At 33.0% G+C, this 22,500-nt stretch overlaps 1 protein-coding gene and 1 pseudogene across 1 annotated transcript in view; one reads left to right on the top strand and one right to left on the bottom strand.

The window, feature by feature from the left end:
- Nucleotides 1-5,062, top strand: part of LOC137615338 (uncharacterized) — a 28,729-nt pseudogene extending 23,667 nt beyond the window's left edge.
- Nucleotides 1-22,500, bottom strand: part of LOC137615339 (uncharacterized) — a 244,782-nt gene that overhangs the window by 196,605 nt on the left and 25,677 nt on the right. The gene's annotated exons all lie outside the window — the stretch shown is intronic.

Below are 22,500 nucleotides of genomic sequence, written 5' to 3' on the forward strand. Positions count from 1 at the left end.
ATAATCAGCAAAGCCGTACTAGTTAGGACCAACCATACTAGGTTGGTTTACTGTGAGAGATCAAACTAAAGTCTCCAACATCACCAAACTACAGTGGCCAACGTGTTAGTGAAAATGGCCAAACCACAGACATGGCTGAGTGTATGTCCTACAGTGGACTAGAAACGGCTGCATTTCTTGTTGTAGTGTATGTATGTATATATATATATTTATATATATATATATATGTGTGTGTGTGTGTGTGTGTGCGTGCATATATATGTGTATGGGGTTGAAGGTCAATGGCATTTTCATACATGCCGGCTAATTATATAAACAATGCATTGTCATTTATGACAATTTTATGAATGAGTTTTTGTATGCTACCGGTCGGGATGTTATCTATGTTGAAAAACTTTGTTTCTATACATGACAGACACTGGATTTTTTGGATAGTTGGATGAAACGTCCACATCTCTCTCTCTCTCTCTCTCTCTCTCTCTCTAAGACATAGGCTACTTCAAGGCTTCAGAATCCTTGGTCGCTGGAAACAAATGGCGTGAAATGATCTTCCAAAAAGCGACATCTGGATGCTCCGGCCAACGGCATCTGGCCGGACGTCCTATTCCCGCACTACACTACAGATGGCACTGTCCAACCCAGGCCCCCCCCTAATATCTAACCCCCACAAACAATCCCTTCTCTTTCACTCTTATGTTCCTCTACAGTACAGCTATCGCTCTCCCCCCCCCCCACCCCCATCACACCACATGCCGTAACTGACCCCCCCCCCCCCTTGGGTATTCCCCGTGCATTAGCTTTCCCTCTCAACAGTTTTCTTGATCATAACTCATTATGGAAATGATTGACGTACTCTCTCTCTCTCTCTCTCTCTCTCTCTCTCCGACACACATATAATTGTATATACAATTGAATTACCCAACACACTTATATAATTGTATATACAATTGAATTACCCAACACACTTATATAATTGTATATACAATTGAATTAATATATGCACATATATATACACACACACACATATATATATATATAGATATATATATATATATATATATATAGATATATATATAAACATACATACAAATATTTATATATATACAACATCAACAAATACAGCCGTTTCTAGTTCACTGCAGGATCAAGGCCTCTAGACATATCCTTATTCATTAATGTCTGTGGTCTGGACAGTTTTCATCACCATGCTGGCCAACTGCGGTTGGTGATGGTGGGAGAATTTTTTTCTGATCGCACACCTTAAACTAACCTAGTATGGGTGGCCCTGACTATTAAAGGTTTACTGAACATGCCGTTACACAAATTAATGTATCCCCATTCAGAAAGGATATATATATATATATGTGTGTGTGTGTGTGTGTGTGCATATATATATATATATATATGTGTGTTTGTGTGTGTGCATATATATATATATATATGTATATATATATGTATATATATCCACACACACACACGAATCTACATACGAGATATCTTAACATGCAAGCCCACCCTATCTGTTTGTTTTCGTCATGACAATTACCCTACCCATTTGAAAGGCTTCATTCACAATTCGCATTGTGGCCCCGGTGTTTTGTTATGCATTGTGGACTGAACGCCAACTGAATGCGAAAATCCCGTATATGCATATGTGGCAGCATTCTTCCCACACACCCGTTTCCGTCTCAATGAATAACATTCATGAAAAATTATGAATGTAAATTAGTAATGAATGGAGGCCCCATTTATCTTGCCTTGACCCTTGGAGTGGTGGGGGGGCGGGGGGATGGGGGAAGGGATGATGGGATGGGACCCCCTCCCCCCAGATACCCTTCTTCCTACGGGTTGGGAAGGGGGCGAACAAATAGCAAGTACAAGTGTCCTGTGATGTCATCGATTCAAACACTTCCGTTTTGTCTGTCTCTATCTATCTTTCTACTTGCACAGTAGTATATATATTCATTTATATATATATATATATATATATATATACATATATATTTATGTATATATATGTATGTATATATATATATATATATCTATATATATTGTGCATGTATATATACATATTTTATAGCATAAATATATATATATATATATATATATTTATATACTGTGCATGTATATATATACATATTTTATAGTATAAATATATATATATATATATATATATTGTGCATGTATATATACATATTTTATAGTATAAATATATATATATATATATATATATTATATATATATATTGTATAGAAAATAAAAAAAAATATAATAACAGTCTCTGATATACAGCCCATTTACTAGATCGAATGTGCATATGTGCAATTAAAAGATATAACTAACTAACAACGCCATACGACCACACTGGGTTTATTATCAGCATCCAATTAGTGCGTTGCAAAATATTTGTAAAATACACTTCCTGGTAAATTTCTAATCTATCGGGTTTGGACCATTGGTTTATTTATCTATATTTTTACTGATATAACTAGTAGCAGTAGAATATAGCCAAAAACATATATATTTGAGTGCACGTATTAATACGCATACACTTTATATATATATATATATATATATACATACATATATATATATATATATATAATTTATGTACATCTGTATGGGTTTTAATGAACAAGTTATCAAGTCCGTCAATATGCAACATAGATATTTCGTATATGTAACTTCCTTTTTTTCTAATATTTAAATCCAACCCTTCGACAGCAACGCCCCCCATCTAAACAATTCTCTTCTTCTTTCCAGAATCGTCGTGATGTCACAAAGACGACCAGCAGACTCACCAGTCCGATTCCCCACACGCTTCCAGGGAGCACGTGAAGAACCGGATCCAGTTGGTCAAAGTTCGTTTAAAAACAAAATCACAGGAAAGCAATGAGGTCATCCTACATCGTAGAAGCATACGCGAAATAAATCCCACAGTTATGCTAAATCTTAAACTGGAGCGCTGACTTTTCAACGTCATCATCAGTTCTACCCTGAGAGAAAAAGTAAATAGATCGTAGTGCCACTCGGGGCCCTGATTAAAACGGTCTTCTCCTGAACAGATGGGATAGAGGGGCAAAGGAGGACTTGACAGAAAACAAAACAAAAAAAATGAGGTGCTTTTGATATGTTGTAAGTTCTCTTTTTTTTTTTCATCTCTGATCCTATTGGAGTATAAACAAGCGCAGATAACTGTGCTGTTATTGATCTTAGTTGTATTGAAGTTTTTATTGCAATTTTGTGTGAAAAGTACTTTAGATGAAACAAAAAGTCCTGAACTTTATATCTCTATGACTACGACAAAAAAAAAAACTTTCAAGAACACAGCCACTGTAGATCAGACGCTGCTTGAAAGGCATCATAGACGATAAACGAAAATGATTGGAAATTGTTTTGTGTATGTTTTCCTAACTTGGCAAAACCCAAGGATCTCCTAATGTTTATTCCTCTGTCATCACTTCCCCACTGATGGGTGTCGATTTTGTTTGTTAAGGAATTTATATAGATTTATTAATTGTAGAACTGTACCGGATCTCCCCAAAATATTCACTGAAGGGGAGTCCGATACTCTTCATGTTCCTGTACTTATCGTTTCTACTTTTTTATATTGGAATTTCTCTGACTGCGATCTTTCAGCGACAGAATATAGATAGGAATTGTTTATTACATTTTTTTTTAGTTCTGTATGTATAATATAAATATTCCCAATCGGAAAACTGAATTAAGATGGATACATAAAAACACAAAAGTAGGCATTATAAGAAAACTTACATCAGTCCAGTACAATTTTCCCATGGCTCTCAAATTGCAAATAGTTTCCACATTTCTTAATTCCAAAACTAATGACGTTGTTGTCATCGCCATAGTCCACAACTGACTCCCTCTCATCCCTCCCAACGAACTCTTCTTCTCTACATACCAACGTTAACCCAAGGGGCGCCACGACACGCAGAGACAGGTGGCATTGAAGGCCCACTGGGACACCGAAACCTTTTGCCCGCTGGCGCCACATGTCTTCAACAACGCCTTATTTTTTTCAACGCTATCCATAGCAAGACATTTTTTTTTTTTATTTTGTACATATCTTTCTGTAGTCGGGCATTCCTTGGCTTCTCTAATTCTATAACGAGTAGTATACCACTAAATTCTCTCTTATGTAAAGTTTTGTTAGTTATTTTCCTGTCATTTTATTTTTTTTATTTTGCCAAACTTCCCTCCCTTATCGCCCCCCTCGTTATAGCTTCCTCCTGATTCTCTTTTATCGCCTTTCCGTTCAGCGTCGTCTTCTCTCTCTCCCCGTTTTGCTAACTGCTGTTGTTTCTTCTGATCCTGCTCGTGTTCCTTCTGCTGTGTGTGTGTGTCGACACATGTTGATTCTAATAAACCATTCGGTGAAGCCAGTTTCGGGAAACCATATGGTTGCCAACTGCTGGGGGCAGATGGCTCCTCTTCCCCTGCATGTGGTCCACTGTGTGTTGCGGGGGCAGGGGGCGGAGATGCCTGCTGTCGACTTTAGAGGTTTTTTTGTGTGTGCTGAAACTCAATGGAAAAAATACAAGTCAGAAGGAATAACATAAGGAAAGCTGTTCACCACATACGGAAATAATATCTGGAAGTCTTAATGAATTACTAATATTATGAATTATGCGTACAAACCCTAAGAACGCAATGCATAGATTGCTATGAGTTCTTTCCCTAGATGATCAATACAGTTGTCATTCTCTTACCTAAGTGTTTTTGGCAACTGGTGTTATTAAGTTGCGTACATTTCTCCATTTATTTTCACACTGTGTGCAATCTGGCATTGCAAAACTCTCCAATTCGTTCGCTTTATTTCATTCATTCAGTCACTAGCCAATACTGCCAAGGACAGTATTGTAAATTGTGAGATTTGCATAAGAAACGCAACGAATATAGTTTAGTTTTAACTATTCAAGAAGAAAAAGAACAAGAAGATAATTATTTCGAACTTCAGTCTTGTTCTAGTAGAGAGAGAAAGAGAGAGAGAGAGAGAGAGAGAGAGAGAGAGAGAGAGAGAGAGAGAGAGAGAGAGAGAGAGAGAGACTTGAGCCCTCCGAAATGAATGGCATGGGAGCATACCACAGGAGCATCGCACCACACCAGGTGGTATGCCTACCACACATTCTTCAATGACGAAGACGACGTTGGCGTTGCTGTAACTCGACCCCCGAGGAGTCTGGCATCACCCAATTACACAACACACAGCCGATTCCTGTCATTTTGAGAACCAACAGGCAACAACGCCTCAAAGCTTTATTTTTATCTTTTTCCTTCTCTCTTTTTCGTCCTCATTAAGCATTACCTCTGATGCAAGTGCGGTCTGGAGAAGGGGAAGAGGGAGGGTCTAATTTGGGAAGGGGAGTAATGGGACGTAGAAAAAAAGGGGGTTGGAGGGGGTTGAGGTTCCCGCCATTATCCTCCACATGTCTCTGTAAGGGGGACCATTTCCTTGGGGGTTTTGTCCTATCACGTATGATATCTTCAAGTCCATTAGGTCTCGCCAGTGGTCGCTGATGATCCAAGTGCATCTCTGAGCAACGATTAGCTCCTTCAGTATTATAGAAAAATTTCACACATTGTTTTACATTTTAACTTCGTCATCTTTACTTTATAATACCTATTGTAGAAAACTTGTTGAGTATCTCCTTGTTTCTTTACACTTCAGAATAGTATTTCCATGCTTTTTTACACTTCGGAAGCTCAGTTTCAATCCCAATCCAATACGTATGTTGTGAATCGGTTTTCCAAATAATACTATGTTGAGGGTAAACCCTATTCTTTATGAGGTATTAATGAGTAGCTTTCTTGATTTTTTCTTCTGAGTTTTAGCCTTTAACAAAACCTTTCCTTCAGAACAGGAAATAGTAATTGTATGAAATGTCTTCCAAAAAACTGAAAGATCGCCAGTCTTAGAGAATAAACATATTTTTCTCTCCTTTTGCACACCAAAGAATAGCAGTACTGTATTTTGTAATGTCTAAGTTTTAAGGCAATTATTTTTTTGTATTATATGATATTGTCTAGTATCGTATAAATGCAACATATATTTTATATAATTAGCATTCTTTGTACATATATTAATACATTCGTATCTCAAATAAATCGTAAAATTTATAAATTGCATACATTGTAAGTTATATCTGGAAGCCTTTGTGGGTATTTATATATATTAATCTCCTACAATATAGGGTAAATACATGTTTGAGAACATTTATCTATAAACAAAATATGTGTATTTGCCTATTTAATTTCATTCAGTCTCTCCATGTAACAACCCTCGTGTATTTATGATGCATTCATCATCCTTATTTCTAAATGGCTAGATACTTAAGAAAACAAAAAGCATGTACAAGAAGTCCCAAAAATGTTGTTGGCCCCCTGTAGTTGAAGAAAGGCATCTGTTATATTATTGGTAAACGGTATACTTCAATGAAAATTTATATTAATTTAAAAAAGTAATGTTTTCGTTATTTAATTTACCCAAACATACATAATGTTATTTTCATCTTAGAAATACTATAGAAACCAAGTTATGATTTTATTTCAATTCTAAGAAGTATTTAGGGTACCAATCCTACATTGACGTGATTATATTAATTTTTAAAAAATCATGGTTTCTTTACTTAATTTACCCAAACATACATAATGTTATTTTCACTTAAAAATAATGTATAAAAGAAGTGATGATTTTATAAAAAAAATAATATATAAATGAAGTGATGATTTTATTTCAATTTCAAGAAGCCCATAAAATACCGATCATATATTGACGTGAGCCTTCCTCTTACTGCTAGGTGACTGGGTCATGTTACTAGGCCTAGTATTACTATTTAGTTTATCATATTTTTACCTGTGCACTCTGCTAGTCCATTCGTATATCTGCTGGTCACACACAAGAGCTGTGCTTAAGAGACCACAACGAGGAAAAGAAAGATAAAAAAAAAATAAAGTTATGAGTGGTCTCTAATTACAGCTTCATTAGTCACGTGATTTCTGCGTCACTAGATTGAAAAGGAGGATTTATATATATATATATATATATATATATATATATATATATATATATATAATATATATATATGTATATATATATATATATATATATATATATATATATATATATATATATATATATATCTATATATATATATATATATATATATATATATATATATATATATATATATAATATATATATATATATATATATATTTATATATATGTATGTATATAATATGTATATATATAAATATATATATATATATATATATATATATATATATATATATATATATATATATATATATATAAAATTCAAGATTATCATTTCTGACAAAATTGTTATTTATTAACGAGTTAAAGATAATTTGCTTTCTATTCTCTGACATCCTCCTCTTCAAACGTGTAAATAGAGAGTCGTAAGAAGGAAATAGTCTCGCATCTGCAGTCACGTGTTTGTCATGTTTACATATTTTTATAATTACTGGATTTGACTTTATTCGGTTTATATCCGATGATGGAAAAATAATCACCGCTGTAGCGAAGTTTACAAAATATTATAAAATAATTGAAAGAAATATTTGTTATCGAATTGATCATAAAAGCATTTAATAAATTTTTCTTACAATTACCAGCTGTGTTTTCTTTACTTAATTAGAATTCCTTGTGTGAATGAGTGTTGTCTATTGATATTACCATTAGGAATGAGAAGTTTCTTTTAATTATAATAATAATAATAATGATAATAATAATAATAATAATAATAATAATAATAATGCACATTCATATGATTTCATCTAATTTATGGAATTCCTGTATATATATATATATATATATATATAGATAGATATATATATATACATATATATATATACATATATATATATATATACACGTGCTCAAATAGAAATAAATTTCTACCTCATACTTGGGATCGAACGCTAGCCCCTTCTAATGAAAGGCCACATATTTACATATATATACACTAGTGCTGGGGCTGAGAAGACAATTAAATGCAGAGTTGTAGCTGAGGGAAATCTCGTAGTTACATAATAATATATAAATTGAAAAACGCTGAAAACCAAAATGGAAGAAAAAAAATAGAGCTAAAAAAAAAACATGGTTAAAAGGTGGTTGCAATGCCTACACACTGATGGCACAACCTCCATAGAAAAAAAACAAAATAGAGACCACTAACTTGTTAGGGATCTCAAAGCTTGCTGCCAGAGTTAGGTATAAGATTCAATCAAATTACAGGGCGTGATAAAAAAAAAAATGGAAATTTCATGATGATGATTTGTGAAAAAAAAAAAAAACACCAGCATGTTCTCCCAATCAAATTATACCATCGCTCTTAAATTGTTGAAGAGAATGTAATTATCTTCCTATACCAGCACTTTAGCGAGAGATTTTTTTTTTTCGATTCCAGTCTGTGTTACATATTCAACAGGTGGAATAGCCTCGCTGCATATCCGAATGACTTTCTAAGTGTACTTAACAAGATGGTATTGGTTGCAAGACTTCATCCCTACACTGAGTTATATTGATATATACACAAAAAAATCTCAAGTTTAAAAAAAATTAAAAAGGGCCTGAGGATAAAATGCTGTGTTGGAACAGTATATGAAAATAATTGTAAATGCTAGGAAATCTTTAAAAAATCGTATGTCCATATTTTGTAGTTAATACATAAAAGGAAAGAAGAAATGAACAGATGATGAATAAATAAGGAAAATTATCAATTAATAGATACAAAACGAATAAAACACTGTTAAGAGAATAAAAACATTAACCTAAAGGGGAAAATACGTATAACAGAACACCACTGTTGAGGAAATGGAACACATTACTTTTTGTGCTTAGTTTTATGAAAGGGAAAGATTCAAACAAATGATCAATATACCTGAAATATACCAACGGAGTAAAGTGACACTAATACGATAACCCTTTTAGATACAGAAAACCTTGTGAATAAAACCACAGATTTTTTACAGACATTGCATGTGTCTTTCAAGAGCAGCAAGAAAGAAAGCTTATAGCGTAAGGTAACGTTATACATCATTAGATATCAATGGTTTTCAAGTATATTAGTGTCATTGTAAGTATACTATTAATTGAAAAGTGAAAATGCAGTGCAAGATCTGCTAAACAATACTTCAAGCTTTACTTAAGTATAACCGTATCCATAACTAACTACAACACTTACAGATTCTTTTCATTCAACTAAAGGAAATAATTGCACGATCTTGTTTTGAAGACCAACAATCGCGGGTTTAGTACTGACTAAATATAACAATTGTCCTGGAAAACAACCTTGTGGAATTCCAGAGACAATAGCCCTGAGCTCACTAACTATAACACCACCTGTAAAAACAACTCTCCGCAGCCGGCCACTTGAAAAACTCCAAATAGCACAACGTACAGTACAGAGCTTTTAACACATGAGTTGAGGAATTTATTCATAACAACCTCACGATTAACCAAAACGAAGACAGGTTACGAGTAAATTAAAACAAATGTGGATTTATTATATCTATTAAAGAAGTTTATCAAAGTTAATGTGAACACGACAGCGGCCATTTAATCTAGAAGGGCGTAACAAATCGCAACTCACCACCTATTAACATACTGACCGTCTATTAAGAAACATATTTTAGTACTTAATTATAAATGAACTTAAAGCAATGTCAGAGAACACCAGCGAAATGTCGTTTACTCTATAGGTATTGCAATCAGTACTTACTGTATACAACCGAAGGACACAATCACAGGGAAACCGTAAATTTAAATGGAAACTATAAAACATACTGAGTTTGCGATAATACTAATTTAATCTAGGAAAAAAATGTCACTCCTCTTTCGAATTTCCTTCATTTTCCCTGAACGAAAGGCAAATATGGCAAATTTTGCATGACATCACGATATTAGCAAAACCTTGCCAAGGCTGTAATTTGGGTAAAAAGGTTTCCTACAACTACGAAAAAAACTGTCTTCAGTTAAACCAAAAATATTTTCTTGACAAGATGGTAAGTTTGTTAAAATTGATAAGATTTTGTTAGAATAAGAGTAAATCCAAAATGTTAACAAGCTCTCAAAACTTATTCGATTTTTAAAAAGAAACCACGAATAAAGGTATTAAATTCCTAGTAGTACTACTTTCCTTCATGTTACGATATATGTACGTAGGAAGCCTAACACTTAATCTCTAGAAAGATATAATAACATCTAGATCCCAACTCAACAAAGAGGAAGAAAGTGGAGTTATAAAACTTAAGGATATCTTACTGTACAAGTCAATGTAACCACTAACCCTTGTCCATATTTAGCATATGCCAAATGAAAACAAGACCAAAGGACTTATCAATAGATCCAGCCACCTGATGAATGAAATGTGATAATGCTTAGTTTGGTTCATAATATGCTTTATCTATAACCACCTACCATCCTTATAAGTGTGTGTGTGCGTGTGTGTATGTGTATGTGTGTGTATGTGTGTAAATTTTCATGTAAGAATAGAAGATGAGATTTGGCTTCAAAATGTGAAAAACTCTACGGGTATTTTACTATATGAATGGACACAGAATCTGAAACATAATACAATATCTCGATCTTGTTATCTATATGACTATATTTAACATTATATTTCATACGGAAAAGCTTATAGTCTGAACGCCTTTACAACTATTAGTATATTATTTGGAAAAGGTCAACAGCTTCCGAAAATATCGGAATTTATAATCATGAGCATTTGTAATATATATACTGTAGTTACGTAGTATCTAAGGAATCGAGAGCCACAGAAAAAGGTTCTGATTAATTTATTTCCTCAGGAAGAATATTCGTTATGTTAATGTATAACAATGACCACATTCAGTTATGGGGGAGAGTAACCCTTTTAAATTAATGTATTGACAATAGTATTATGGAGTTAATTTGTATTAAGTAACCTCATAAAATTAATTTATAAATAATAACCTCACAAAGTTGATTCATATTACAGAGAAATATAAATAATGAAAAAAGAAAAAACAATTGAACATCAGATCGACGTAGCTGGATTTCACGAAATAAAAAACAAAAAACTAAAAAGTTGATTGAATTTATAAACATCCTGAATTCCGAGAACTACAAAGAAGCAGAATCGGTTGTTTATAAAAGCTTGGTGTGAGTATCACTTATGTCGTGAAATTAACATTGCAGGAGTTTTCTAAGAACACATTATATTGAAGATCTCAGGGACGATAACCCCAGTCCAGACCATGACCGGATGGATGTGATAATTATCCTTAAGGGAAAGTCACTCAAAGGTAAAATTTCACATTAGATTGTGTTAATTGTCCTTCGAGGAAAAAGTTCCTCAAAGTTAAAATTCATGTTAGATTGTGTTAATTATTCTTAGGGGAAAGTTACTCAAAGTTAAAATTTCATGTCAGATTGTGTTAATTATCCTTAGGGAAAGTCATTGTGAGTTAAAATACAACATTCGATTGTGTTAATTATCCTTAAGGAAAGTCATTCCGAGTTAAAATACCACATTAGATTGCGTTAATTATCCTTAGGGAAAGTAACTCTGAGTTAAAATACCACATTAGATTGTGTTAATTATCCTTAGGGAAAGTCATTCTGAGTTAAAATACCACATTAGATTGCGTTAATTATCCTTAGGGAAAGTCATTCCGAGTTAAAATACCACATTAGATTGCGTTAATTATCCTTAGGGAAAGTCATTCCGAGTTAAAATACCACATTAGATTGCGTTAATTATCCTTAGGGAAAGTCATTCTGAGTTAAAATACCACATTAGATTGTGTTAATTATCCTTAGGGAAAGTCATTCTGAGTTAAAATACCACATTAGATTGCGTTAATTATCCTTAGGGAAAGTAATTCCGAGTTAAAATACCACATTAGATTGCGTTAATTATCCTTAGGGAAAGTCATTCTGAGTTAAAATACCACATTAGATTGTGTTAATTATCCTTAGGGAAAGTCATTCTGAGTTAAAATACTACATTAGATTGTGTTAATCCTTAGGGAAAGTCATTCTGAGTTAAAATACCACATTAGATTGTGTTAATCCTTAGGGAAAGTCATTCTGAGTTAAAATACCACATTAGATTGTGTTAATCCTTAGGGAAAGTCATTCTGAGTTAAAATACCACATTAGATTGTGTTAATTATCCTTAGGGAAAGCCATTCTGAGTTAAAATACCACATTAGATTGTGTTAATTATCCTTAGTGAAAGCCATTCTGAGTTAAAATACCACATTAGATTGTGTTAATTATCCTTAGTGAAAGCCATTCTGAGTTAAAATACCACATTAGATTGTGTTAATTATCCTTAGGGAAAGCCATTCCGAGTTAAAATACCACATTAGATTGTGTTGATTATCCTTAGTGAAAGCCATTCTGAGTTAAAATACCACATTAGATTGTGTTAATTATCCTTAGGGAAAGTCATTCTGAGTTAAAATACCACATTAGATTGCGTTAATTATCCTTAGGGAAAGTAATTCCGAGTTAAAATACCACATTAGATTGTGTTGATTATCCTTAGTGAAAGCCATTCTGAGTTAAAATACCACATTACATTGTGTTAATTATCCTTAGGGAAAGCCATTCTGAGTTAAAATACCACATTATTTTGTGTTAATTATCCTTAGGGAAAGTCATTCTGAGTTAAAATACCACATTACATTGTGTTAATTATCCTTAGGGAAAGCCATTCTGAGTTAAAATACCACATTAGATTGTGTTAATTATCCTTAGGGAAAGCCATTCCGAGTTAAAACACCACATTAGATTGTGTTAATTATCCTTAGTGAAAGCCATTCTGAGTTAAAATACCACATTAGATTGTGTTAATTATCCTTAGGGAAAGTCATTCTGAGTTAAAATACTACATTAGATTGTGTTAATTATCCTTAGTGAAAGCCATTCTGAGTTAAAATACCACATTAGATTGTGTTAATTATCCTTAGGGAAAGCCATTCTGAGTTAAAATACCACATTAGATTGTGTTGATTATCCTTAGTGAAAGCCATTCTGAGTTAAAATACCACATTAGATTGTGTTAATTATCCTTAGTGAAAGCCATTCTGAGTTAAAATACCACATTAGATTGTGTTAATTATCCTTAGTGAAAGCCATTCTGAGTTAAAATACCACATTAGATTTTGTTAATTATCCCAAGGGAAAGTCATTCTGAATTAAAATACCACATTAGATTGTGTTAATTATCCTTAGGGAAAGTCATTCTGAGTTAAAATACCTCATTAGATTGTGTTAATTATCCTTAGGGAAAGTCATTCTGAGTTAAAATTCCACATGAGATTTAGTTAATTATCCTTAGGGAAAGTCATTCTGAGTTAAAATTCCACAAGAGATTCAGTTAATTATCCTTAGGGAAAGTCCTTCTCAGATAATATATCACATTGATTGTGTTAATTATCCATAGGGGAAGTCACTGAGTAAAAATTTCTCATTAGATTGTGTTAACTATCCTTAGGGGAAGTCACTCATGGTTAAAATATTACATTGATTATGTTAATTATCCTTGAGGAAAGTTAATATATCCCACTGTGTTAATTATCCTAAGGAGAAAGTCACTCAAAGTTAAAATTTCACATTAGATTGTGTTAATTGTCCTTCGGGGAATCACTCAGCGTTGAAATATCCCTTTAGATTGTATAAGTTATCCTTAGGGAAAAACTCAGTTAAAATTTCAAATTACGTATGTTAATTATCCTTAAGGAAAGTCATTCAAAGTTAAAATTTCACTTTAGATTCTCTCGCTACTTTGATACAAATTATTCTCATGACTGTGGGAACGTGAAAACATTGGTATGCCAAATAGAGTAAGATATTCCAAAATAGCTTGATTTTATATCATTATTGGGATAATAAGCGAACTAAGCTATCTCACATCAGGATTTACATTTCAGACACTCTTGCCTCTCATATTTGTTCCTCGTGCTGAAAAAAGGCGCAATAGTATCTTTTTAAAGTCCCCCAACTGTATGTATATATATATATATATATATATATATATATATATATATATATATATATATATATATATATATATATATATATATATATATATATATGTGTGTGTGTGTGTGTGTGTGTATAACAACTAACCTCAAACGAATTACTGAGAGAGACCATCAAATGCACAGTAAATCCGAAATCCTACAGGATTCCACCCACTAAAAGTGTCCTCTTTCATCAAATGCAGACCTAAAACGAGATCCTTGTCTCCTCTACATCTACATAATGAAGCTTTCATTATTATTATTATTATTATTATTATTATTATTATTATTATTATTATGAATCCGAGAACATGAGAACATGGACCAACCAAGGAACGTTTCCCAAAAGGGTGCGAGATCTGTCGGGGGACTTCACGGTTATTTTCCGTCCACCGCAACTATGCTACGGGTGGAGAGCGAAGGTCGCTGCGTGGTTTGGTGGCTGAGGTGGAGGAAACAGGTGTATTGCACAAGACTCATTACGGACAGACCAGAGGAATGGCGTCATCCCTTTACTAATAATGTCAATAGTAATAGTAATCATATTCATCACTGTCTTCTTTATGGCTACTGTTTCGTTTACAGTATGTTAGTAACTATATTTCCTATGCACAAAAAATGCTTTCGGCAGAAAATTTTCAATCGTAACAGTAATCATATTCATCACTGTCTTCTTTATGGCTACGGCTTCTACTACTGTTTCGTATACAGTATGTTAGTAACTATATTTCCTATGCAAAAAAAAAATGCTATCGCCAGAAAATTATTTTCAGTAGACAGATGACATCAGAGAGATAAAAAATAAGACAAAGCTGCTTTTATTAGCCAAATATAAACCACTTGCTTATACTGAGGCAGTAATCTCTTCCAACTGGTATGCAATCTCGCTTTTCCTCGTTATTAATGATCATTCATTTCACTCTTCCGCTATGTAAACACAACACTATCTAAGCCTCTTTTCCATCCTCTAGAAAATTAAAAAAGGACGAGAAATCTATTTCACTTACCTCAAATCTCAATTCTTTTTCCGCGGCTAACTTTAGAAAAACCTTTTAATCAATTTTATCACATCAAACAACCCTTAAACTACCTTAGCCATATCTCTATATTCACCTTCATTCTAGCACTCACAGTCCTACTTTCGTGTTCACCAAGCAGCTTCATTTTTTCATGAACATTCAAAAACCACACTTCACCAGAAAAAAAATAAACAAACAGAAAGCTTTACAATATCCACAATAACCTTAAGAGTCAGATTTACAAACCCTTTTCACTGGACCGTCCTTTCCCATTATCTCCACGTGACCAAACCATAAAACACAGTCTTCCATCTTTTCACATTTATTTATTCATAATTATCTGTGTTGATAAGGTTTCTCAAAAAGATATATATATTTTTTTTTTCTTTTCGAATTAATTTGATAAGTTGTCTTTCAAAAAGCGGATGTTCCTTATTCCGTATGACAAGACTTTTGTCCTACTCCTATCAGAAGCCGTAAATTAACCGAGATCTAGTTGAAGATGGGATAGAAACCTTGAGATGTGAAGTTTGTGGGTAAAATTATTAAGGAGAATTTATGCATCAACATTCACTAACATAAAAATAAAACATCAAAGGGACATACAAAGAAAAATGGGGAGAGAATAGAAAATTTGTGATAAAAATAAAATCGTGTAAATATGATAGTGTGAGATAACTAATTATTAGTTTAAAATATAAAAATCGATCATTACATGTGGCGAAAAATACTTAAGTTGCCAGTTTACAACAGAATATTTTCTTTATTATCAGAGAAAAAATGCGCATTAGATAGATATGATATGATGCTGCAAAATATGAAAATGGTTGTGTTCGGACATGGTTCTATCTAAATGAATTTCTGCTGTTGCAAAACGTCGAAAAAAATAGAAAACTAGTTATTAAAAATCCTATTTTCATTGAAGAATTTTTATTTTCAGACGGAAAGTCGAGTGATTCAGTTAAGACAGAAGACAGAAAATTATCCATTCAGGATCTGCGAGAGTCAAACTGACTTTCAAGCATATTATCATATCAAAGATGTATAGAACTTTAGGGCTCAACCATAATATTTGTTTGATTTAGATGTTTGATTTACATCACGACGAGCAATTTACAAGTAATATTTTCAAAAAGGGCGGTGACCTTATGGAGATGAACTCCAGTTCTGAGTCATGCTGATCATAAGGAATGGCGTGAGAGAAGGAAGGCGGGTTCCAAGAAGACGCAAATAATTTCCAAAGGAACAAAGGTAACTTTAAAGACAAATACGAGCATGCTGCTGAAATATACAAACTTTTGAATAATGGAAATTATATGTATACCGCGTGTACACATATATACATATATATTAGTTTTCTCTTTCATACCTATTTTCCCCTTCAATAATGGAAAATATCGCAGTGTGAAATGTCGTTCGATACGCTTTCTATGTACTGTAGGTGTATGAAGAAGCTAATGTTTTTACTCCATACAGGATGCATTCACAACTCGGCACTTAATGGATGAATGTGCCAGAGACTATTGTTGATGCTTTTCTCTGGTAGGATTTTATATATATATATATATATATATATATATATATATATATATATATATATATATATATATATATATATATAGATAGATAGATAGATAGATAGATAGATAGATAGGTAGATAGATATATACTAGTGTACGCCACCTGTCAAAAAAGGACGACTAATAAGCAGATAGATATGCACATACACCACCTCCTCTCACTAGGGTATGACCATATTCAGCCGTCATTTTTGACGGGTCATATACACTATTCTATATACTGTATTTATATATAAATATGTATATATATACAGTATATATATATATATATATATATATATATATATATATAAAGACACTTGCTATTTATCATATTGTGGAGATGACAGAAACATTATCTGTTTTAAGTGTATCTTGCGCAGAATACCATAGACGGCACTATAGGTTACATACAGCGTCCCTTCAGCTCTAACTGCCCTGAATGTTGTCATTTACTTGTCATTCATGTTCGTTCCTTTTGATCTTTTCTCACTTTATTTAATTTTCCCTTTGCCAATTCATGCTCCTTCGAGAGTCAATAAGTATGTTCCATCCCAGAGTCTCGCATTAAAATGAAGCCACTTCACACTTATAAACTTTATAAAATTTGACTTCATTGATATAAAAGTAATGCAACACCTATTGAATCACACCGGGATTCGAAAGCGCCTAAGGACTAAACCATAAATTTCCTTGCATGGAAGGACGCATTCACTGATCGAGAGAACACGATGGGGGGTGGGGGGTGGGGTGGAGGGGGGTGTTTGTAAACAGAGGGGAGGGGGTGGGGATTTAAACACGGGTGATGGCGATCATTATTTCCGCCGACAACTTTCTCTTCTTTCAGAAATCAAAGGTGTCGGCTTAACATTTTCGAACTAACTAATAATACTGACGTGCACGCGCTTAAGACAGACACATATAATATACTGTATATATATATATATATATATATATATATATATATATATATATATATATATATATATATATATACATATATATATATATATATATATATATATATACATATATATACTGTATATATATATATATATATATATATATATACATATTATACATATATATATATATATATACATATATATATATATATTTATATATATATATATATATATATATATATATATATATATATATATATATATATATATATATATATATATATTCATCATCATCATCATCACCATCTCCTACGCCTATTGACGCAAGGGGCCTCGGTTAGATTTCGTCAGCCATCTCTTTCTTGAGCTTTTAAATCAGTTATTCTCCATTCGTCATCTCATATATGTATAAATATATATATATATATATATATATATATATATATATAAAATATATATATATATATATATATATATATATATATATATATATATATATTCATCATCATCATCATCTCCTACGCCTATTGACGCAAGGGGCCTCTGTTAGATTTCGTCAGTCATCTCTTTCTTGAGCTTTTAAATCAGTTATTCTCCATTCGTCATCTCATATATATATATATATATATATATATATATATATATATATATATATATATATATATATATACTGTATATATGTATACATGAGATTTTCATGAGAAGCTCTCTCTCACATTCTACGCCATGTTAAACAGCAATACAACTATTCTGCAGCCGCAAGTGGGATATAAGCATGTAATATTGCGAAACCTTCTCTTTTTATAATTTTGCAGCAATCATTTTCTTAGGAACATTCAGATAAAGCAAGAACGAAAATAATGAATATAAAAAAAAACATAAGTTATATATGCTCCGAGTAACATTTCTGATTTCATTTGATTATTTTCCATCCATTGACCCCCGAGAGAGAGAGAGAGAGAGAGAGAGAGAGAGAGAGAGAGAGAGAGAGTGAGAGAGAGAGAGAGAGAGAGAGAGAATTATTAGCGTTTTTAGTAAAAGGCAAGCCTTCAAGAAAGCAAACGTCTATCTTGACCAATCAAAGAGAGAGAGAGAGAGAGAGAGAGAGAGAGAGAGAGAGAGAGAGAGAGAGAGAGAGAGAGAGAGAGAGAGAGAGAGAGAGAGAGAAATTATTAGCGTTTTTAGTAAAAGGCAAGCTTTCAAGAAAGCAAACGTCTATCTTGACCAATCAAAGAGAGAGAGAGAGAGAGAGAGAGAGAGAGAGAGAGAGAGAGAGAGAGAGAGAGAGAGATTATTAGCGTTTTTAGTAAAAGGCAAGCTATCAAGAAAGCATAATTCTACCTTGTCCAATCAAAGAAAGAAAAAGTATTCGTTGCCGTGTAGAATAAATCCCTATCATCATTATTATTATTTATTATTATTATTATTATTATTATTATTATTATTATTATTATTATTAGCTAAGCTACAATCCTGTTTGTAAAAGCAAGATGTTATAAGACCAAGGGCTCCAACAGGGAAAAATAGCCCATTCAGGAAAGGTAATAAGGAAATAAATAAACGATATGAGAAATGATGAACAATCAAAATAAAATATTTCAAAAACAGTAGCAACATCAAAACAGATATTTCATATATAAACTATAAACAGAATTATGCCAGCCTGTTCAACATAGAGATGAAGTAACTTCCCAGGGAACACCCTCACATCTGGGGGTGCTATATCATACAAGTGTAATGGTCATTTAAAAAAAGATATTGAATTTATATATTAAAATATAAAGAAAACCGTAATCTATCCAATTTCACCAAAATCATAAGGAAGTTCTGACAGAAAATATGCAAAGTAAATTATCAAATGAAGAAGACATATATAAGCAATTTCAAAATGTAATTAAGGAGAACATAAGACAAGCAAATGCGTGAACAAAATTAAAAGGTATACATAAAAACGAAGGGAAAATGGAAAAACTGGGAATTTTTTTCAGAAGGAAAGTGTAAAATGTACCGCCGTCACCTAAAACATTGATTAAGTCACAGTATTAAGTTTAAAGAACTGTTCGCCCTTGTTTTAGCCTTATGCCTACGCTACAAAGGCCTTGAAATTCCTGAAATGAAAAATATGAATATAATGATAGCGAAAGATTAGCTTTGATTACAAAACTTTAAAAATAACAGTATAATATTATAATGTAAGTAATTTAAAGCGACAAATGACAGGGAGCCAGATTGCCAGTTGAGATTAATGAGTGAAAATAGTCAAAAGACAGCAACGAAAACGAAGCAAAAGTGGAGAGAGAGAGAGAGAGAGAGAGAGAGAGAGAGAGAGAGAGAGAGAGAGAGAGAGAGAGAGAGAGAGAGAGAGAGTCATCTGATATGGAGGAAATCTGAAAATTTATTAGGATTTAATCATGAATTCATTAGAAAATGAGAGAGAGAGAGAGAGAGAGAGAGAGAGAGAGAGAGAGAGAGAGAGAGAGAGAGAGAGAGAGAGAGAGAGAGAGAGTCATCTGATATGGAGGAAACCTGAAAATTAATCAGGATTTAATCATGAATTCATTAAAAAAGGAAGAGAGAGAGAGAGAGAGAGAGAGAGAGAGAGAGAGAGAGAGAGAGAGAGAGAGAGAGAGTCATCTGATATGGAGGAAATCTGAAAATTAACTAGGATTTAATCATGAATTCATTTAAGAAATGAGAGAGAGAGAGAGAGAGAGAGAGAGAGAGAGAGAGAGAGAGAGAGAGATCGACTGCCACTCGGAGGCTGTCATCGGGAGAATGAAAATAAAGCAAATAGATAGAGAGACCTTGGTTGAAGGCCACCACCGTCCTGCATGAGTAGACAGGCACCTGGGTCAAAGCCGGAGTGAAATTAATTCTATTGTTGACATTTTTTACTGAAAAGTTATCCTCCTCTGCGTAGTATACAGCCTAAACCCCATTGTTTGCACTAATGACTAAATGTATGGTAATTAAGGGGTAATAAAGTCATTATGCTAAAGAGGGTTCTGGAGTAGATTTTCTATTCTGTGATGAATGTACGATTGAATCCGTATATGTATGTAGGTTTATGTAGATAGATATATAGATAGTCATTTTATGGTAACAGCTTCTGGCTCTTGATAGCTCAGTCGGAAGAGTCGTTGCTGGCATGGTTTCCAGACCACAGGTGGGGGTTCGAATCCCCACCCGGCCAGAAGCTGTTACCATAAAATGAATTTCAAGTGGATATATATTCCCAAGATAGAATTCGGTATTAAATGCCATTTGTGGGTGATATTTACATTGATTGAAATCACGTGTGCTTGTGATATATGTTCATATATAGAGATATAGAAGAAAGAGGGTAAAATAAATAGACCGAAAAAATTGAAAATGGAATAAAATGGTATAAATAGAATTAAGATGCGTTCTTTTAAGAAAATTTAGAAAAAAAATAAAAAACCTCTGTGCTATAAAACAAGACGTCAAGTAACAGGAATTCATGTGCTTCAAAGTGTAGATAATTACTTTGAAAGCAAGTTCAATCTGAGATGATATGTTCAAAAGGTGAAAATTAATCAAAGTAAAGGAGTCTGTTTACAAAGATTTACTTATGCATACAATGTATCCATATTGATAGGCATAAAATATAATGTATAAAGAATGGAGGCCAACATACAAAAATGTGTTTATAGAATATAAGAATATTCATGAGTATACCTTGTAAAAGATAACGGTGAATATAAATTTGCTAGATTGTGGTACAACAATTCGTGCAATACAGAGGAGAGTCGCTAGAGGAATATCCAATCCTTATTTTGTTGAAACAAGGGTTAAGACTAATACAAGTTGGAAAGAAACGAATTGAAATGTGGTTGTAATGTGATTAAGAGGGGAATAAGATCATACAAAATGTGGGCTAGGCTTGAGGAAACATGGCAAGAGTAAATATAGTTTTTCAAAATTCGATGATGGGATCCTGGTGACATTGAGTATGCGAGAACATTAAGAGGAAATAAAAACAATATATATGATAAAGGAATAAAAAGTGAAGGAAAAAGTAGTTAAGTGGTTGCATGATGAAAGGAATAGCATACTCAGGAATACATGAGTAGGAATAAAATAAGGGGATAAAAGATGTCAAGTAATAGAAATAAGAAAGGAAAATAGAAATGTTAGTAAAGTTAATTAACAAAGATGCTCTGTGGTGTGAGTGGTGCCCTGGATCGATGGAGTGGATATCTGAAAGATTTGATGAATGTGGAGAATAGACAAAAGGCAATAACTGGCAAATGCATGTCCTGGAAGAAATTAGTGTAAGGATGAGAAAATCAAGAAAAGACGTAAGAAAGATGATTTAGAGGTTAAGGAAAAGAAATTCATTAGAATGGTTGAGAGAAGTAATTATTCTAGTGTATAAATGTAAAGGTAGTAAAGGTGACTGTAAGAATTATAAAGGATTGGAATATTAAATAATAATATCATAGGTGAATGATAGTTGTCTAATTGATAAAATACGACAGGTTACAAGCAAGGAAGAGAGTATATGGGATGAGTTTGAAAGGGAAACAGCTGTATGTGGCATTTTGTTGCTGTTCTTAGAATATTCCATACTAATTCCTCATTACTTCTCTTATAGTTTATTTATTTCCTTCCCTCGCTGGGCTATTTTTCCCTGTTGAAGCCCTTAGGCTTATAGCATTCTGCTTCTTCATGTGGAGTTTGGTATGGTATAAGTTGATAGCAGTTAAGAATACTATGATATAACAAAAATGTGGCAAAGTGTAATGAGCACGAGTGACTGGCTAGGTGCAAAACTGGTTCTGAGATAAGGGTGTGTTTCAATTCAATCGTTGATTATCGTCTTTAAGGACAGAGTGATTCAAGAATTTCTGGGGCATGTAATAAGAAGATAAAAGATCGAACTTTTTGTGCCTTACGGGAAAGATAAGGGAGAGAAGAGCAGGAGGCCGGCAAC

The sequence above is a fragment of the Palaemon carinicauda genome, chromosome 21 (genome assembly GCF_036898095.1).
Source record: "Palaemon carinicauda isolate YSFRI2023 chromosome 21, ASM3689809v2, whole genome shotgun sequence".
Classification (NCBI taxonomy): domain Eukaryota; kingdom Metazoa; phylum Arthropoda; class Malacostraca; order Decapoda; family Palaemonidae; genus Palaemon; species Palaemon carinicauda.